Source organism: Gossypium hirsutum, chromosome A09 (assembly GCF_007990345.1).
Source record: "Gossypium hirsutum isolate 1008001.06 chromosome A09, Gossypium_hirsutum_v2.1, whole genome shotgun sequence".
NCBI classification, from domain to species: Eukaryota; Viridiplantae; Streptophyta; class Magnoliopsida; order Malvales; family Malvaceae; genus Gossypium; species Gossypium hirsutum.
Genome location: NC_053432.1, coordinates 31881393 through 31902198, shown reverse-complemented (window position 1 = coordinate 31902198; position 20806 = coordinate 31881393). Strand labels below are relative to the sequence as shown.

General features: G+C 35.8%; 1 non-coding gene across 1 annotated transcript; it reads left to right on the top strand.

The window, feature by feature from the left end:
* The first annotated feature begins 16109 nt into the window (after nt 1–16109).
* On the top strand, nt 16110–16216 carry LOC121206901 (small nucleolar RNA R71). The gene has a single exon (XR_005902073.1). It is a non-coding gene; the product is annotated as a small nucleolar RNA R71 (small nucleolar RNA).
* The last annotated feature ends 4590 nt before the right edge of the window (nt 16217–20806 follow it).

Sequence of the window (20806 nt, the reverse complement as noted above, 5' to 3'; positions counted from 1 at the left end):
GCGATGAATACGCGATTGACTTTATCGGATGGTGGATTGATTTTGGCCGAGTTAAAAGCTAGACTGGTATTTTTCAGCAAATTTGCAAAGCTCAGAAAGGTGATAATGAGTTGTAAGCTAAAAGAGTTTAATGCGAATCAAATAGTGATTCAGAATATGAGATTGGATCTGATGATTGTTTGAGATTCTGAGGAAGGATTTGTGTACCGAGAGATAATAAACTGATTCAGAAAATTCTTTATGAGGCACATATGGTTGTTAATTTATTCATCTTGGAAGTACCAAGATGTAAAATGATTTGAAGAAATTGTATTGGTGGTTAGGCATGAAACGAGACATTTCAGAGTTTGTAACGAGATGTTTGATTTGTCAACAAGTGAAAGCTGAACACCAAGTGCCTTCGGGTTTATTTCAGCCTGTGACTATACCCAAGTGGAAATGGGATAGAGTTACGATGGATTTCGTAACGGGGTTACCTCTGACTCTGAAGAAGAAAGATGTTGTTTGAGTCATTGTTAATAGATTGAAAAAATCAGCTCATTTCATTTCGGTACGTACAGATTATTCACTTGATAAACTAGCTGAATTGTACATTGCTGATATTGTTATATTACATAGGGTGCCTATTATTATTTCGGATAGAGATCCACGGTCTACGTCACGATTTTGAAAGAAATTGCAAGAAGTGTTGGGTATGAAGTTGAATTTTAGTACTGCATTGCATATCCAAACCGATGGTCAATCTTAGAGAGTGATTCTAATTCTTGAAGATATGCTTCGTAGTTGTGTTTTAGAGTTTGAAGGTAGTTGGGAGAAATATTTACCGTTGGTCGAATTTGCTTATAATAACAGTTATCAATCGAGTATAAACATGGCAGCGTATGAAGCATTGTATGGCTGCAAGTGTCGAACTCCATTGTACTGGACTGAGTCTAGTGAGAAACAGATTCATGGGGAAAAATTTGGTCAGAGAAATCGAAGAGAAGGTCAACGTAATTCCTAATTGTTTAAAAGCAGCTTCGGATCGATAGAAATCGTACGCGGATTTAAAGCAGAAGGATATCGAATTCTAGGTTGGTGATAAAGTGTTTCTGAAAGTGTCTCCGTGGAAGAAAATTCTTAGATTTGGTCGCAAACGCAAGTTGAATCCGCATTTCATTGGATCGTATGAGATCATTGAAAGAATAGGGCAAGTGGCATATCGATTAGATTTACCGTAAAAGTTAGAAAGGCTCCACAACATATTTCATGTTTCGATGTTGCTACGATATCAATCAGATCCATCGCATGTAATCTAACCATCAGAGATTGAGATTCGACCCGATATGACATACGATGAAGAACTGATCAAAGTGTTAGCTCGAGAGGTTAAATAGATGAGGAATAAAAGTATAGCTCTAGTGAACATCTTGTGCCAATGACATGGGGTCGAAGAGGCTACGTGGGAACCTGAGGAAGCTATGAGAAAACAGCACCCAAATCTCTTTTCTGGTAAGATTTTCGGGGACGATAATCCCTAAATGGGGAGAGTTGTAAAAACTCATTTTTGGGTCAAATCGGAACAGTGGTTTCGAGACCACAAATTTGAAATTCAAATATTTATTTTATTTCTATTTTAAGGTTTATAGCATGATAGAATAATTGTGTGAAAATTTCGTTAAGAAATTTTATTGTTTGAGTGCTCAATTTGACTTGAAGGATTAAATTGCAATAGGTACAAAAATTGAGTTCTATAAGTTAAAGGTGTCTAATTGCTATGAGATTTTAAATTGGAGGTCTTAAATGGTAATTAGGCCATTATACTTTTAGATGGACAAAAATGGACATGGTTAGGTAAAAATTTAAAGTTATGCATTAAGGGTATTTTAGTAATTTGGTAAATAAAGACAACATTAATAAATAAAAGTGTCCATCTTCTTCAAGTTAGTCCCCCATAGCCAAAAATTTCAAGGGAAGACATAGCTAGGCTTGTGATGAAATTGAAAGATGTTCATTTTACGAGTCTAGAGACTAAATTGTAAAATGTTAAAAAGTTAGAGGTAAAAATATAAATTTTTCCATAATATGTTTTTGGTCTGAATTGAATAATGTGATGGTTAGATAAGTTACATGTGGTAGTATAGATCAAGAAAAACGAAGTTCGGGTCTAGATCGGGGGGAAAACAAAGTAATTGATGAATAGATCCCTTTGGTCGTTTTTGTAACCGAGGTAAGTTCGTATGTTAAATAAGCTTTATTATAATTGTATTTTAAATGCTTTAATTTATGAATGAATTGCTTAATCGACTTTACAGACACATTTGGCGACGTTTTGGCAAGCGAGAAATCCCAATTGAACCTTAGGAATAGATTAGGATACAAGTAACATGTCACTAGGGTTTTATGTTATGTGATTCAGGTATTGGTCCTGTACGTCCTACCAATGGCTAAGTATACCGGCATATGTTGCGGTTACTTGATAGTTTGTGTGAGCAGCACTAAGTACTACGTCTTGACTGAAAACTTGTGCGAGCAGGCCCGTTGATGGCTCGAGAGTGAACATATATGTGTTATGAGATAGAGGTAGAAATGGGTACATATGTGACACCTTGTGTGTAAGATTTCCCAAGTATCTGACATTATAATTCCGAGTGGTTCATTGGGTATGACAAAGAGGAGAATAAGTATGAAATTATTACGAGATGGTACAAGTATGTACTTAAAGCTTATGATTATTAATTCGTGAAATGATGATTTTAAGGTAAGTTTGTGATAGAAGTGATTTATGATCATGAGATTATGGAAAATTATATTGTCTTATGTTATATTACATGCATGTTAATGTATGGTAAGGTTTGTTTATTTCCTTGATACGAGCTTACTAAGCTCTATAGCTTACTCCATTTTATTTTCCATGTTTTATAGTGTCACCAAGCTAGCTCAGATTGGAGATCTTTGGAGTTCGCATCACACTATCAAACTGTTATTTTAGGTACCGATGACGTAACATCCCGAATTAGGCCTACTCGGAACAGTGGTTTTGGGACCACAAATTTGACACAGTAAAATTTCTTTTTTATATTTTTATGGTCTACAATTTCACGAGATGATTTCGTGAAAATTTCAATCAAAAATTTTGACATTTGGGCACTCAATTTGGTCAAAAGGACTAAATTGTAAAAAGTGCAAAAGTTGAGTTCTACATGTTAGAGGTATCTAATTGTTATAAAATTTTAAATTGGAGGCCCTTAAATGGTAATTAGACCATTGGATAATTTTTTGGACAAAAATGGACATGAAATGGGTGAAATAGAATATTTTTAAGTTAGGGGCATTTTGGTCATTTAGTAATTAAAATGAATTAAAAACAAAATTAAAAGCCAATTTTTGTCCATCTTCTACCCCATGAATGACTTGCATGGAGAAGACATAGCTAGGGTTTTTCAAGCTTCGAAGCTCGATTGTAAGTCCGTTCTAGCCCCATTTTTAATGATTTTTACTTTTTTGAAATCCTCGTAACAAGATCTACTCATTTCTACCCATATTTTGAGCTAGGGTTTGTGTTTAAAAATTTACCCATGGATGAAATGCATGTTTTTTTATGTATAATGGTAGAAAATGAATGCTCGGTGTGTAATAAACGACTTTTTCTAAGTGATTTTTGGTAAAAATGCTTAAAAGGACTAAATCGTAAAACTTATAAAATTTATCATAAAAGTGTGTTTTAGTGGAAATTGGGGACTGCTATAGTTATGAAAATGATTTGGCTAGGCTTAAAGTACAAAGAAATTGAATGAAAATCATTTTCGAGCATTGGGGAAAAAGTGTAAATATGTGAAAGTTTAGGGACAAAATGAAAATTTGTAAAAGTATGATTTTTGGACCCATATGAATAATGTGACTAATTAGTAAGCTAAATGTGATCATATAGATCAAGGAAAATGAGATTCGGGCATAGATTGGAAATTAATGAGATTATGGACTAAATTGGAATAAATAGTCGTGCTTACTTTCGAGGTAAGTTTGTATGATAATAATAATGCAATGTTATTTTTGAATTATATTCCTTACTATTATTGCATATATTATATGATTTAATACATTGGAAAAGTTGATGGAATGGTGTTTATGATGTGGAAGAATATTAAATGAAATGTAAGAAAATGATTATACATGACAAGTGACATACGAAATATGTGGTATATGTTATGTAAATTCTTAAAAGTTTATTTTCTATTTGAGTTATGCCTTATTATGCTATGAATGGGAAAATGGTGAATTTGTAAGCATGAATGATACTATGGTCTTTGTTCACGACATGACAAGCAAGTGCGATGAGGATGCTAAGTGCAAGTGTGGAAAATCTTGTTTGAACCTTAGGAATAGTTTAGGATACAAGTGACATGTCACTAGGGATTTAGAAATCCGAGCTCGTTGAGCGGTCCGAGTTCGTGATATATATGAGAATCTGAACTTGTTGAGTGGTCCAAGTTCATGATATATGTGGCATCCGAGCTCGTTGAGAGGTCTGAGTTCATTATGGATGTATACATGTTATGAGGTAGCTTTGGCTACGTATGTATATGTGGCACTTAGGTGCAAGTTCTGCGTATCCAATAGTATTCCTAGTGTTCAACGGGTAATGTAATGAATGTGATGAAAGTCCCGAGGTTAAAGACGTATGGTTATGTTATTATGTCTTTGTGAAATTGAACATGAAATCCATGAAATGGTAAGTTCATGATTAGTTGAAAATGAACTTATGATAGTTACCATTATATTGCACTAAGACAGTGTTCGACATTAGCAGTTGCGTAACTTTGAAAATCCACTAAAAATTGTGAAAATTGAATTAGAGACTGAATAAGATATGAGATTAAATCTTATTGAATCTAATTTCACATAGAAGAAATAGTGTAAGAAAAAGAGTTTCATATTATTAGATATTTGAACTTTTGTGAGACAGAGTTAGAATGCTTTTGGGCTCCCCTGTCTCAACTTTGTAAAATCACTAAAAATTATAAAAAAAAATTTATTATGGGTTATAATTTATATTAATAAATCCTTAATGATTCTAATTTCAATAGAAATAGACGGTAACAGTAATCAAAACCCGTACTATGAGATAATCGATTTTTAGTAAAGAAAGGTCGAAGCTGTCAAATAGTAGAATAGGGGTTATTTTAAAGAATAAACTGTACTTATTTTTTATACCAAAAATTCTGGAAATTTTATGGTAAAAATATATATGAGTCTAGTTTCATATAAAATTTACGGATCTTAATTTAGAGTTTTGTAGCTCCAGATATAAATAATTTAGTAACTATGACTCAAGAAAATAGCATGACCAGAAAATAAGTAAAAGTGTAATTATGATTATATTTCCATAGAATCATGTTGATAATTTGCTTATTATTTTCATATGGACTTACTAAGCTTTAAGCTTACTCTGCCCTTTTCATTTCTTTAGTATTGACAGGTTAGCTTGGGGTTGGAGATCGTCGGAGGCAACCTCACACTATCAAGCTACCTCCTTCGGAGTATTGTTGAATCTTAATGTCTTCAAGTGAGTGGCTTGTATAGGGAATTAATTATTAATATGTGTTCTTATGTTTTGGCCAAGATGTTGGCTTATATTAGTACATTGTATATAGCCATGAGATGTGGCTTATGATGGTTATGGCTTGTAAGCCTAATTATCCAAGTTATGTGATATTACCCTATAAAGTGGTTATATGATTTGGCTTGATTGCTATGATTAGATGATATCATGATATGTATGCTTGCTGTTTTCATTGAGAGTAAATGGTATGTTATTGAACATGGTGTAAGAGTATAGAGAGTGATTAAAATGGTAAAGCCAAAAAAATTTGAATGGGTGTGTTTAGATTAGATATTATACGAGTATGTGATCACATGTATGTAATCATACGAATATTACTTTGAGTTTTAATAATGGATATGAAACCATCAAATTAAAGTTATAGTATGTGTCTATGAAGTGTTTAAGCATGTGAAGGATTAAACCAACAAAAAGGCTTGGAAAATAGCCTATGTGCTAGTCACACAAGCAGAGACACGGCCATGTGTCTCAACCGTATGGAGGACACGGCCTAGGACACGGGCATGTGGCCTAGCCTTGTGGTTAAATTTGTTTTCCTGATGTCATAAACAGAGAGTTGCACAGCCTGAGGACATGGGCATGTCCCTGTGTCCACGTGGGATTGTGACCCTATTTCATGAAAATTTCTCTAAGTTTTCCCAGAGCTTTCTAAAGTTCTCGGTTTAGTCCCAAACCACCCCGATGTATGTTTTAGGCCTCGAAGGTCTGTATAAGGGATGATTTGCATATGTTTGAAAAGTTTAATTTGGATGAAATTTTATGGCCCAGTTTTGCATGTTTGTGAATGTTTAAGTCCGGTAACGCCTCGAAGCCTGTCCCGGCTTCGGATACGGGTAAGGGGTGTTACAGATGATTTTAAACATTTTCAGAATATGGCATGTATAGGGACTTGGTCATTTTGTTATATGTGTCATCATAAATTTGGCCAAATGTATTGGCTTGTAATTTTCAAATGCTTGATGTGGTATTTGGCCAAGCAACTTGGCTCATTTTGGTTTTGTTTGTAAGCTTATATATATATATATGCATCTATGTGCAATTATCTCTTGTGTGATATGGTTTATAAATGATTGGAAAGTGGTTGAACATGGCTTAATAGTTTTGTTGTTGAATGGGTAAGATTGGTTCATTGGTATGCTAGGAAAAGTAAGTAAAATTATGCATGTTATTGGTAGCCATATTGGAACTTGTAGAATGCAAGTTTGGTATGATTTGGTTTGGAAAAATATGATGTTGTAAATATATTGAGTGTGGATGATGAAATGATATGTTCTAACCTTTATTATCGATGTTTTGGTTGCCTAAATATGCCATGATTTATGCCATTAAGATTGTGGGGGTGTATGGACAAATGAGGGTGGCAAATGGCTTGGTAAATAACGTTTATTTTGTCTACAAGGGTAGACACACGGGCATGTGTCTAGACTGTGTGTGACACACGGTCTGCCCCATGGGCATGTGTTTTGGCCGTGTGTCCCATAAACCTTAATATTGAGAAACACAATGCTCAGAGTTGAGCACAAAGGCAGAAACTTGGGCATGTGTCTCAGTCGTTTGAGGGACACAACCTCAAGCACGGGCTTGTGTCCTGACCATGTAAAGTCTACACCTATTTTATGAAAATTTAATTAACCACACGAGTTAGGGACACGGGCGTTTGTGACCACACGGCCTGACCACATGGGCGTGTCCCAAACCACACAGGCGTGTGACCCCTATTCATAGAAAAAAAATTCTAAGTTTTGTAAAAATTTCCTAAGCACTCGATTTAGTCCTGAACCACTTCTAAAGCATGTTTTGGGTTTCGTAGGCTCGTATTAAGGACCTTTATGATTGAATACAAATGGTTTTAATTTGGATGCAAATTTATGACTCAATTTGTATGTTTGCCTGCTTTGTAAGTCCAGTAATACCTTGTATCCTGTTCTGGTGTTGAATACAGATAAGGGGTGTTACACCCAAAACCACTGTCCCAATTGCACTGAAAATGGGTTGTTACAACTCGCCCCCTTTAAAAAGGATTTTCGTCCCCAAAAATCTTACCAGAAAAAAGGTTCGGAGATTGTTTTCTCATAGTTTCTTCGGGATCCCAGGTGGCTTTATCTATTTTGTGTCATTGCCAGAGAACTTTTACTAAAGCTATGTTCTTATTTCTTAATTCCTTAACCTCTCCTGCCAGAATTATGATTGGTTCCTCACTATACAACATATCAGGTTGAATCTCGACATCTGTCGGAGAGATAACATGTGAAGGGTCAGATCGTTACCGTCATAACATAGACACGTGGAATACATTATGAATCCTTTCTAATTCTGATGGTAAAACTAATCGATATGCAACAAGTCCTATTCTTTCAGTAATCTCATAGGGCCCGATAAGTCGCGGACTTAGCTTTCCCTTGCGAACGAATTGAAGAACTTTCTTCTACGGTAATTCTTTCAAGAATACTCTGTCATCGACTTGAAATTTTATGTCTTTACATTTAAGATTCGCATACGATTTTTGACGATATGAAGCTGCTTTCAAACTATGTCGGATCATTTTTACTTTTTCTTCAATCTCACGAATTAAATCAACCCTGTGTATCTTTTTCTCACTAAAATCAATTTAGTATAATGGAGTTCGACACTTATGACCATACAAAGCTTCATACAGTGCCATCTTTATACTTGATTGAAAACTATTATTGTACGATAATTCAACCAAAGGTAAATATTTCTCCTAGTTGCCTTCAAATTCTAATACACGACAACAAAACATATCCTCAAAAATCTATATTACTCGCTCAGGCTGACCATCGATTTGAGGATGAAATGCAGTGCTAAAATGCAACTGCATACCTAGAGCTTCTTATAACTTTCTCCAGAATTGCGATGTAAACTGCGGATCTCTATCGAAAATAATAGAACTTGGCACCCCGTGCAATCTCACAACCTCAGCAACATATAACCCAGCTAGTCTCTCAAGTGAGTAATCTGTAAGTACAGGAATAAAATGTACTGACTTTGTCAGATGATCAACAACAACCCAAATGGCATATTTCTTTCTTGGAGATAGGGGCTTAAAGTCCATAGTAACTCGCTCCCATTTCCATTCCGGTATAATCACTGGCTGCAATAAACCAGAAGGCACATGATGTTCAGCTTTAACTTGCTGACATACTAAACATCTCAATATGAAATCTGAAACATCTCGCTTCATTCTTGGCCACCAATACATTTGTTTCAAATTATGGTACATTTTAGTGCTTCCAAGATGAACAGACAATCTACCACAATGAGCTTCATACAAAATCTTCCGAATTAACTCTAAATCTCTCGATACACAAACTCTACCTCTAAAAAATAAGCAATTATTAGACCCTATCTAAAAATCTAAATTGAGAGTCGACTCACATGATTTTCGTTTAGCTACCATAACATCATCACATTTCTGAGCCTTACAAATCTGTTGTAAGAACAATTGTTTAGCTTTTAACTCAGCTAAAATCGAACCATCAACAAACAATGATAACCTTGTATTCAACCCTCACAAAGCAAACAAAGATTTTCTACTCAGAGCATTAGCCACTACATTTGCTTTTCCCGGATGATAATCACTAATCAAATCGTAGTCTTTTAATAGCTCGAGCCATCTACGTTGTTTCAAATTCAAACTTTTTTACGACATTAGATACTTCAAACTCTTATGATCGGTAAATATTTGACACTTTTCATTGAAAAAATGGTGTCACCAAATTTTCAACGCAAACATAATAGTAGCCAACTCAATTTTCAGCGCAAACACAAAAGCTACTAACTCTAAGTCATGTGTCAGATAATTCTTTTCATGCAGTTTTAATTGTTGGGAAGCATAAGCTATTAATTTTCCTTCCTACATCAAAACATAGCCTAAACCATTTAGAGATGCATCACTGAAAATCAGAAATTATTTACCCGATTTAGGCTGAACTAGAAGGGTGCTTAGGTCAACAGTGCTTTCAACTGGTTGAAACTTTGCTGACACTTCTCGGACCATTCGTATTTCACATCTTTCTGTAATAGTCGCATTGTCGGTGTAGCTATCATCAAGAATCCTTTGACGAATATTCTGTAATATCCAGCTAGTCCCAAAAAACTTCTAATCTCAGATATATTTCTCGGAGGCTTCCAATTAGCAATAGCTGAAATTTTTACTCAGATGTACTCTGATGCCATCTGCTGATACAACTTGTCCCAGAAAACAAACTTCTCGAAGCCAAAAATCACATTTGCAAAATTATAAACTGTAATTTATACATATTTTTATCCCATTCTTAGCACATTTATGGATGATTTCTCCTTATATTTGGTAAATTTGATGCTCCTAATTCTTTAATTTCATGTTTTATACATAGGTGAGCATATGAGGGTAAAAAGAGCGAGAAATGGGCCAAAAACAGAGAAAATGGGCCAACGTGGGAAATCAACACGGTCTGGAGTTCCTTACACTGGTAGATCACATGCCTGTGCCTATTTAACAGCCTTGAGCATGGTCTTGAAGAAATCGCACACGGGCGTGTACCTGTCGAGCCCAAGTTTAGTCCTATTCTAAAAAGGCTACTTTTGAGGACTTTTAGGCATTCTAAAGCCTATTTAAACACCTGAGAAGGCAATTAAAAGACACACACAGAGTAGGAGGCAAGAAATTACCCAAGGAAAGCTGATTAATCCATATCAGAAGCTGGATTCATCGTCAAGACTGAAGATCTCCCTTCAATTTCCTTCAGAAGTTTTGGGTTTTCTTTATGTTTTGTTATCTTTATTCTGTTGAGATGTTTTTTTTCATAATTATGAACTAAACCCCTTAAATACCTAAGGGGAATGTGATACGTGATATTCGTGACAGGTTTTAAATATTTATAATGAATCGTTCTTGAAACTAACAATTATCACGATGAAGGCAAGTGTACCTATCGAACAGTAGTATAGCTTTAACAAGACTGGATTATCGAACCCAAAGGAACTAAAAGTACTAGTATCAACTTTCTTTTTATTATCTAGCCTAAAAAAGTAAAAGGGTTTGGTTGTCTAAACTAATTACTAACTAAAAATGCACAGAAAAAAAAACTTGGGAAAATACTTTTGGGGAAATTCGATTGATTGAGACAATACCTAAGGACAAATCCACCTAGACTTCACTTGTTATTTGACTCTGAATCGGACGATTTATTCATTTGACTTGATTCGTAGAAATCCCTAAGTTATATTATTATCTCTCTCGAGACTAATAATGTCTAACCCTAGGCTGAGTAATTGAAATCTCTTTCTCATTAACGCCTTAAGGTTGCATTAACTCGATCTATGGATTCCCTTATTAGGTTTCACCCTAATCCGGAAAAATCTTGTCACCCTATCTCTAGGCGCGCAACCAACTCCGTTTAATTATGACAAATTTACTCTTAGACAGGTCTATTCCTCCTCTGAATAAGAGCTTAACTTGAATCAATATCCTGGAATATCAAAACAAGAATTAAGAACACATAATTAAGAATTTGTTAAATATTTATTATACAATTTATATAATAATAACAAGATCTGTCTTAGGTTTCATTCCCCTTAGGTATTTAGGGGTTTTAGTTCATACTAATGAAAGAAAACATCTCAAAAGAATAAAAATAACAAAACATAACAAAACCTAAAACTTCTGAGGGAATTTGAAAGAAGATCTTCAGTCTTGATGGTGAATCCGGCTTCTGAGATGGACCGATCGGCTTTCCTTGAGCAATTCCTTGCTTCCTCCTGTCCGTCCCCCTTCCTAAGTGCCTCATCAAGTGTTTAAATAGGCTTTGGAATGCCTAAGAGCCCTCAAAATTGGCCTTTTCTGAATTGGAGTAAACTTTGGTTCGGCAGGGACATGCCAGTGTGACACGCCCGTGTACGTTTATTGAAGGCCGTGGTCAAGGCTGTTAAATGGGCACAAGCGTATGATCCACCCGTGTAAGTTGTGCTTCAATCCTGCCAAATTGACACGACCGTGTGACACGCCCGTGTGAGGAAGTCCAGGCCGTGTTGTTTTCCCATATATGTCCATTTTCTCCGTTTTTGGCCCATTTCTCACTCTTTTTACTCTCCAATGTTTTCCTAAGTATAAAACATGAACTTAAAGGATTAGGAGCATCGAATTCACCAAATCTAAGGAGAAACCATCCATAAATGCGTTAGGCATAGGGTAAAAATATGTATAAATTATGGTTTATCAAATACCCCTACACTTAAGCATTTGCCTGTCCTCAAGGAAAACCCTCAACTCACAATCAAAAAATAAATTCTTCTTAACTTATAATTCCTATTAATAATATCTCAAAATAATCCATAAGTAATCATACATTGAGAATTTGACTGAAAGAACATCAAAGTTCCAAAACATTCCAAGTTAAGTATTTTATCATGAAAGCATAGGTGTCTCCTCTCATCTAAGTAATTACCTTCGACTCAAAATATCAAAAAGTTTCACATCCTCACTAAAGATTCACTCAAATCACTCGAGGTGTTTAAGGACAATACATGAAGCACTCAATAGTCAATAATGAAAAGTTATTACCATAGGTTTGCATGAAAATTAAATCTCCACCACTATATATTAAAATGAAATCAATCAAAAGGTCTTTAAAGGGTTGTAACGTGGCTTTGGTTAGGGGGTGTTGTCACAAGCTGAAAGAAAAGGTTAGAATCGAGATTGATTTGAAAAATTTCCTAACTAGAAAAAGTAATTAAACATCAATTGAATACAAGTGAGCTTCTTCTCAGAAGATGGAATTTAGATACTGTTGCTCAACACTACCGAATTACTACTAATATGTAAGTATAAATGTCCTTTTTTTATATATAGAACAAGTCAAATACATAGAAGAGCAAAGCATAGCTAAGCAATTAGTTCAAATCAAATCTCGACAAAAATAGGGATCAAATTAGGGGATTTCAACAATAATGGTTTATGGGTTAATATTAAGGGTAAATCAATTAATGACTTGCTAGGTTCGAAGGGGTTTATTAAGGGTTAATTATGAAGGTAGGCTTTTGTGGAGTGAGTGGGTTAAACCTAAGTGCTTTTATCATTTTGACATATCAAATCAAATGGTGTGGTCTTGACATGCATAGTCTAGCAAGTTCTAGAATAACAATTCAATACTGACGCACTCAAAGCAACAATAAAAGTGAGCATGAAAGAAATAATAGATGCTCTAAAGACTCAAAATCTCACAAAAATTATGGATTTTTGATGTTTAAACCTGTGAATTTCAACTCAAGATAATACCTAAACTTGGGAGAAACAACCTATAAAATTTTAAATTCAAAAGTCAACTTATCATGATTGATTCTTTAATATCTTAAAGTAAAGTTTCAACAATCAATGTATGAATGCCTAAGTTTTAATTCAAGACATATTAATAAAAATCATAAATTAATAAAAATTTATTCTAATCATGGCATGAGAAGATCATATGAGAAAAAGACACAATTCAGGGATTTCTAATGACGATATGAAAAACCCCTCCACACTTAAGATGTACATTGCCCTCAATGTACAAAGATAGATATATTGAAAAAAATAGATTGATAATCATAAGATAGGGAGATAAGTGAAACTTCCTGAATGATGAATGAACTCCTTGAATTGGGGTTATGGAGAATAATCGGCTAAAGAAATGATGAGGGTGAAGGAGGATACTCCGGTGGTAGAAGAGGTTGGGTTCCACATATGCTACGCCAAAAGAATATTATATCTCAAGTTGGCTATGGTCGTGGTCGAGCAGGGCATGGCAGTCGTGGAGAACCTTTCTCAGTAGAGTTTCAAGTTCCTGAGTAATAGTGAGCTTTAGAGCTCTTTATAACTGTGATAGAATCGTGAACTCTAAGGAAGCATAATTACTCATAATGAAATAGATGAAATTGAAAATTGTAAAAACTCAAGATAAAATAGTATAAACAGGAAATAAAAAGTAATTTCAAAATATAAAGATAAAAGCTAAGATAGATAATAGGTGTTTATAGATAAATTGGGGCACATGGCCATTGGGCATGCCTGTGTGCCTTCATTTCAGCCTGTGCGTTTCGTGGTTGTCAAAATTGGGTGCAATGGTGTACTCGGTCATATTGTACGACCATGTCAATCTTCGTTCGCCTCTCCCACGCCCGTGTATGAAGGCACATACCCGTGTTAAATTGACAGGTTTGCCCACAGTTTCAAAACACAGGCGTGTCGCACGCCCGTGTTATTTTGGTAGTTCCGCCCACGTCCATGTCGCACGGCCTTGGCAACTTATCACATCCCATGTTTAGGAAGGAATTTTTGCCCTATTTTCACACGGCCGTGTTTCATCCCGTGGTATGTGCACGGCCTACGGCACACTCATGTTCCTGGCCGTGTGGTTCTAAACATCCTGTGTTCAGTGACTCAGTTATTTAATTAAATGTTAAAGACTACAATTTAAAGAAGTTAGAACCGTTAGTGCTTGGGGTGCCTCCCGAGAAGCGCTTATTTATAGTCTAAGCTCGACTTACCTTTCTAGTGAATGGTCATGGTGGTTCGAGGAGTTTATACTCCTCATTCCTGCTATGAATCCCATCAAAATAAGGTTTTAGGCGGGTATTATTTACCTTAAAGGTGCCAAATTTGGGATGACTTACCTCGACTGTACCGAATGGGAAAATGCTAAGTACCATAAGAGGAATTTCTTCATTCGGTTTGGCAGTGTCAATGTGAGGATCTGCGGCATCTAATGAAACTTTATCTCCAACCTTAAGTTGATTTGGTGAGGCATTGAGCTCGTTCTAACATAGTTTTGGTTTATTGTGTTTTCTCTGTTTAAATGTCAGCCATTCATCTAACTCCTCGATTCGTAACCTTTGTTCTTCATGGGTAGATTCTTTGTTGTTGATTGAACATGGCTCATGTGTGTCATTCGAACTTATTTCCTGCAAAATAGGTTGCACTGTATGATCAGTCTTAGCAGAACAATTTGTGCAATCATCTTCAATTTTCGATGTGTTGTTCGGGTTGCGAGCTTGAAGGTTGATTGTTTCGTCTCCTACATGAAGTGTGAGTTCACCTGTGCCAACGTCAATAATTGTTCTAGCAGTTGCTAAAAAAGGCCTTCCCAAAATTAAAGGAACATTACTGTCCTCTTCTATGTTTAAAACAACAAAATCAACTGGGAATATAAATTTGTCAATTTTAACGAATACATCCTCAATGATACCCCTAGGAAATCTGACAGTTTTATCTGCTAATTGAATGCTCATCCTAGTTTGTTTGGGTTTCCCTAGACCTAGTTGCTTAAACAATTTGTAAGGCATAACATTGATACTAGCCCCTAGATCAGCCAATGCATTATTAATATCTAAACTACCAATTAAACAAGGAATCGTAAAACTCCCTGGATCTTTTAGTTTTTTGGGTAGCTTATTCTGAAGAATGACTGAGCAAACTGCGTTCAGCTCTACACGTGACCTTTCATCTAACTTTCGTTTATTTGCTAGAAGCTCCTTTAAAAATTTGACTGCATTCGGCATTTGCGAAAGTGCTTCAATAAACGGTAGGTTAATATGTAGTTTCTTTAAAAGTTTAAGGAATTTACAAAATTGTTCTTCTGAACGGTCCTTCCTTATCGCATTGGGGTATGGCACACGAGGTTTATATTCTGTACTTACCGATTTTTGTTCGTTTTGGCCCACCTCATTCTTACCTTTTCTTACCACCGGTTCTGGCCTTGGTTTTGCCACTAATCCTTCCTCATCATGAATGGCAATTGCATTGAGTTGGTCCCTTGGGTTAGATTCAGTGTTGCTTGGCAAGGTACCTTGTGGTCATTCGGAAATTAACTTGGCGAGCTGTCCAATCTGAGTTTCGAGCCCATGGATTGATGCTTGTTGATTTTTGAGTGCCGTCTCAATATTCTGAAAATGAGTCTCTGACATCGAGATAAATTTGGTTAGCATCTCCTCAAGGTTTGGCTTTTTCTCCTGCTAGTATGGTGGTTGCTGAAAGCCTGGAGGGGGTGGTGGTTTCTGATTTCCTTGGCCTCCCCATAAAAAATTTGGATGATTCCTCCAACCTGCATTGTAAGTATTGCTATAAGGATTATTTTGAGATTGAGAATTATTACCCATGTAATTTAACTGCTCGTTCTCCATGTTGTGGCCATAAGGTGGGTATTCTGAACTGTTCAATCCACCTCTACTTGCTTCGTACTGCATTACTGGGTGAACCTGTGAAGAACTAAAAAAACCATCAATTTTCTTATTCAAGAGTTCTTCTTGATTAGAGAGCATGGTGACTGAATCGACGTTATAAACACTAGCTATTTTTGTTGGTTTTGTCCTCATAACTTGCCACTGATAGTTATTCAGTGACATATCCTCTATAAATTCATAAGTATCTTCAGGTGTTTTATTATTGATGGTTCCGCCAACAGCTGCGTCAACCATTTGTCGAGTCAAAGGATTCAGGCCATTATGAAAAGTTTGAACCTGTAGCCAGAGTGGTAACCCATGGTGAGGGCATCTTCGTAAAAGGTCCTTATATCTCTCCTACGCATTGTAGAGTGTTTCTAAATCCATCTGTACAAAAGAAGAGATATCATTGCGTAATTTAGCCATTTTAGCCGACGGAAAGTATTTTAATAAGAACTTTTTGGTCATTTGTTCCCAAGTAGTGATTGACCCCCATAGTAACGAATTCAACCACTATTTAGAAACACCATCAGAAATGCCATCAATTTTAAATGTATCACATAGTTCTAAAAAGGTTAATTCTAAAAAGGTTACTAAGTGAGCGTTGGGATCTTCGCCCTGTAAACCATCAAACTGAACAAATTGTTGTATCATTTGAATTGTGTTAGGTTTCAGTTCAAAAGTATTTGCAGCTACAACAAGTCTAACTATGCTCGATTCAGTTCCTGTTAAAGAAGGTTTAGCATAATCATACATAGTACGCGGAGTAGGATTTTTATTAACAGCAATTACAGGAGGTAGTGGGTTTTCTTGGTTTTCAGCCATCTCCTCGGTGGTGGTTGAAGTATCTTCTTCTTGCTCTTGTGTGTAACGTAAGTTTCGCCTTATTTCTCTTTGGTTTCTGTGAACTGTGCGATCGATCTCACTATCAAAAAGTAATGGTCCTGACGGGTTTCTCCTGGTCATAAACTAGAAAAACATGTCAGAAGAAAATAAATGAAGAATTAGAAAAGAAAATAAAAATTTAAATTGCAATAAAAGTAAAATGGCTAAAGTAACAAAAATCGAGTGTTCCTAATATCTTAGCTCCCAGGAAACGGTGCCAAAAACTTGATAAGTGATATTCGAGACAGGTTTTAAATATTTATAATGGATCGTTCTTGAAACTAACTATTATCATGATGAAGGCAAGTGTACCTATCGAACAGTAATATAGCTTTAGCAAGACCGGATTATCAAACCCAAAGGAACTAAAAGTACTAGTATCAACTTTCTTTTTATTATCTAGCCTAAAAAAATAAAAGGGTTTGGTTATGACAGCCCAAAATTGACCCTAGTCGGGAAGTGGTTTCGGGACCGCTAAACCGAGTAACCGAAATGTTTGAATGTGATATTTATTGTCTAGAATATGAAATTATGAATGTGTGAAAATTTCAAGCTTCGATTTAGTCGATTGCATGTGAATTCAGTTAGTAGGACATGTGTGACACTTTTGAAATGTGATAGGCTAATCTATAAGGATGTGCATGTAATAAAAAGGGAGGACTTGCTTGTCAAATTTCCCCCCACCTAATTAGTAGTGGCCGGCCATGCTATGAGTGGAAACATGTCACAAACATGTTATGTTAGTGAGGTATGTTAGGAAAAATAAAATAAGGAGTATGGGTAATAAAGAAATGGAGAAAAAGAAAGAATGTGTGTGAGTGTTCTTCCCCCCCCATTGCCGTGAGTTGAAGAAAAAAAAAATTTGTTCATCCTTTTTCATTTCTTTTGGCCGAAAATTCTAAGGAAGAAGGAAGGAGTTCTTGCTTCATGTTTGGTTTGAAAGAGGATTAGGAGGAGGTTTGGCCATACTTGTATCTAGATTAAGGTATGTTTGAGGTTGTGCCATGAGATTCATGCATGTTTTTAGTTGCTAGCTTGAGTTCTAATTAGCCATGGTTCAAATCTTTGCTATGTCATGGGGATGATATTCGGCCAAGGTGGATTTTGTGTTAATGTCATTGCATGCTAAATGTGAAGCTTGTTAATGATACATGTGATGGTGGATTGATTAACTCTTGGATTTTCTTTTTAGCATTTTTGAGTGAGACATTAAGTTCTTTGTTTAACCATGATCAAAATTGAAATGGTAAGGTGTTGTGATGTATTCGGCCATGGTATATCCATAAGTATGATTTATGCTTATTGCATGGTAGGTAAGATTTGTGTTTTGGATTTATGTTTATGTTTGGTTATAATCAACCTTGTGATTCGGCTCTTACACATATATATATATATGTTTGCACATGGTGTATTGGCATGACATATATAATATCTCAAGGTATATATTTTCATATGATGGTGTTTCGATTATGGAGTAAATGATGGATGCGTATTGAGTTATAATATGTAATGCATTAGTTAGTAAAATGTATGCCATTTGTGTGTGGTATTAAGTATATAATTGGCCTCAACATAAACATGCATATTCGGCCACATGAATGAGTACATAGGTTGATGTGTTTGTTCGGCCATAGGTAAGCATATTGAAGGATTTATCTTGACTTAGAAAATTCGGCTAAGGAGAATACTAACTAATGTGTTGAGTTTGATTCATGATTCCGTACATATGTGACTTTGATGTCTAATGAATTATATATGGGCTAAGTACCTTGAGTTCCTCTTTTCGATGCTCAAATGATTAAATCAATTTATTTGTTAAATTAAGCTCAAGAGCAAAGGGGAACTAAATCTGATAAAGGGAAGGAAAAAGTGGTCGAATAGCCATCGAAATCGTTCGACAACATCCGAGGTAAGTTCTTGAGTAATAAAGCTTAAATTATGATTTGATTAGATCATGTTTTAAGCAAATCAAAATCATGCTCTTTGTGTGTGGATATTGACCCGAAATTGCAAGAGTGATAAGTGTCTTGTGTTTGAGTTTTGCTAATGAAAATGAAATACGAATGTGTCATGATTTAATGTTAAATGTGCATGGTTATTCGAATGATGTCCGGGTTAAGTCCCGAAGGCTTTGTGCTAAGTGACCATATCCAGACTAAGATCCGAAGGCATTTGTGCGAGTTACTAATTCCGGGCTAAACCCGAAGGCATTGGTGCGAGTTACTAAATCTGGGTTAAGTCCCGAAGGCATTTGTGCGAGTTACTATAACCGGGCTCTGTCTCGAAGGCATTTGAACGAGTAGCTATATCCGGTTAAATTCTGAAGGTACGTGATTCGGGAATGAACGATCTTGCTGTAAAAATTTCAGTTAATACGCTTGTAACATGAGGTATGTTTCGTATGTGCTTTGAATTAGTTGAGCCCTTACAAATAAGTATTCGCTCAGTTGATAAATGAGCTACCGGCCTTTGGCTAAGTTGATCTTTGTGTATGAATATAAGGGTTGGTAATGTGAAGTAAGTATGATATTGAAAATTTGTGCATATGAAATTATCTGTTTAGCTACATGAATGCTATACTTTGGTTGTGTCTAAATTCTTTGCTCAAAACTTACTAAGCATTTAATGCTTACTCCGTTTCTTTGATTCTCTGTTTTATAGATTTTGGTTCTTCAGCTATCGGACTCGGGATTTTGAAGTCGAAGTCGCCCACACTATCAAAGCTCCTTTTGGTATACTTTTGGTTGAACTTTGAAATGGCATGTATAGGACTACCCTTTTTGTTGTGGGTCATGGACCCTTTGGATTTGTATAATTTTGGATAGCCATGCGAAAATGGCTTATATATGTTTGAGCATAATGTTATAATCATTTGGTATGGATATGGTTATTGAGAGGTGTGGATATGCTTAACAAGGATTGGCCATGGGAATGGTTAATCACTATCATAATTTGTGCTATTTATGCTAAAAGGGCTAGTTGAATCATGGAAACTATGAAATAGGTAAAGTCTACCTTAAAGGCAGATGCTGACAGCAGCAGTGATGTAGATTTGGAAAATCACTAAAAATAGTAAGAATGGAATTAAATAGTGCATAAATTATGTAAACGAACCTTGATGAATCTATTTTCATAGGAAAGTAATGAAACGATCATATGAACAGTATGTTATGAGATATTCAGGTTTTCGTGAGACAGGGCCAGAACGGTTTCTGGATTCCCTGTTCCGACTTTGGAAATTCATTATAAATTAACCAGAGATAATTAGAAATCATGCCATGAATGCATAGATTCCTTTTTGAGTCTAGTTTCTATAGAAACAAACGACATCAGTATTGAAGCCCTGTACAGGGAGATATCCAAATAGTAATTCATGAACATCAGCATAGTCACACCCTGTATCAGGGGAGAATATAACTAATAAACTGTACTAATTGGCCCAACCAAAAATTCTAGAAAAAGTTATTTAGATGGAAATATGAGTCTAGTTTCAGGGAAAAATTACGAAACTGATTTTCGAGTTTTAGAACTCAAGATATGATTTTTAAGGTGACAGTGACACAGTTACCCATCTGCCTGGAAACTTTTAAAATGAACTGTAAAAGTAAATGAATTAAGTCGGTTAGCACCTCGTGTTCGACTCCGGTAATGGTCTCGGGTACAGGGTGTTACAATTTTATTGGTATCAGAGCCACGGTTTAGTCGATTCTAGGACTACCGTAATGCGTTGGGTCTAGCTATACATGCCATTTTATGTGATTATTTGATAGTGTGGTGATTTTTGAAATTTTGCAAATGTGTTTATTTATAGTAATGGATCCCGATCCCGACCGAGCAGTAGATGATGATCTTGAGAGTGTAGCGCCTGCTCCCACACAAGGGATAGCTCCGGCGGACCTCATCCTATTGCTAGTAATCCGAATGATGAGGCTAGACAAGCTTTCTATAGCGTGATGAATGATTGGTTCAACCAATACATTCGAACTAATACGGCTGTTCCACAACCTCCATTCCCGACAAATACCACCCCGCACCTACAATACCTCCGGTAACGGACCAAATAAGATCAAATAAGCCCCCAGTTGACAAAATTCGAAAACATGGGGCTACTGAATTTAAGGCTAC